This window comes from Lepidochelys kempii, chromosome 9 (assembly GCF_965140285.1).
Source record: "Lepidochelys kempii isolate rLepKem1 chromosome 9, rLepKem1.hap1, whole genome shotgun sequence".
Taxonomy (NCBI): domain Eukaryota; kingdom Metazoa; phylum Chordata; order Testudines; family Cheloniidae; genus Lepidochelys; species Lepidochelys kempii.
In genome coordinates, this window is record NC_136388.1 from 22,100,659 (window position 1) to 22,101,377 (window position 719).

Here is a 719-nt window from a genome sequence, read left to right on the forward strand (position 1 = left end):
GCCCTGCCTAAAAAAAGAGAGAGAGAGAGAGAGAGAGAAGAACAGAGAAAAAAGAAAAGGGCTTGTTTCCTGCCAACCCCAGTGGGTGGGGAACCTCCCTGGACAAGGGTGTGTACGACTCACAAAGAATCCATCCCAGTGACCAGCAGACACTTGCAGTGTGTTCACTGCCTGGAAGAGAAGCACATTCCAAAAAAGTGTAGCTTGTGTCAGCAACTGAAGCCCAGATCCAGCAGACAGAGAGCTAAGACTCAAACTTCTACTCATGAAGCCAGCCTTCAACCCCTGGTGTCCTGGCAGGAGCTCTCACCACAACTCTCTACTTTGAAGGGAGGTGAGCCCAGAGAGATGATCCACTCTTATAAGGCCTCTAAGAAAAGGTCAGTGAGTCCCCATAGCGAGCCCCGATTGAGCTGAAAATGATCTCTGGCTTGATCAGTATCATCGATACTGACAGCACCGAAGCCATCTAAATCTGCTTCGCGCGGCATGCATGGTATCGAGTTGATGGAGCAAGTCATGGGCACCCCTCTCTTCTCACCCCATATAACCCCCTTTAACTCAATACCAGGCTTGAAGCTGGGTTAAACCAATGTTATCGAAGCAAGTAGTTTGACAGTGCGGATTACAGATTCCATCTAGCCTTTCTAAATTCCCCATTCTTCTCTGTAGAGTGAATTGCAGAAAGATGCTCCCACTCGTTTGTCTAGAAAATGTTA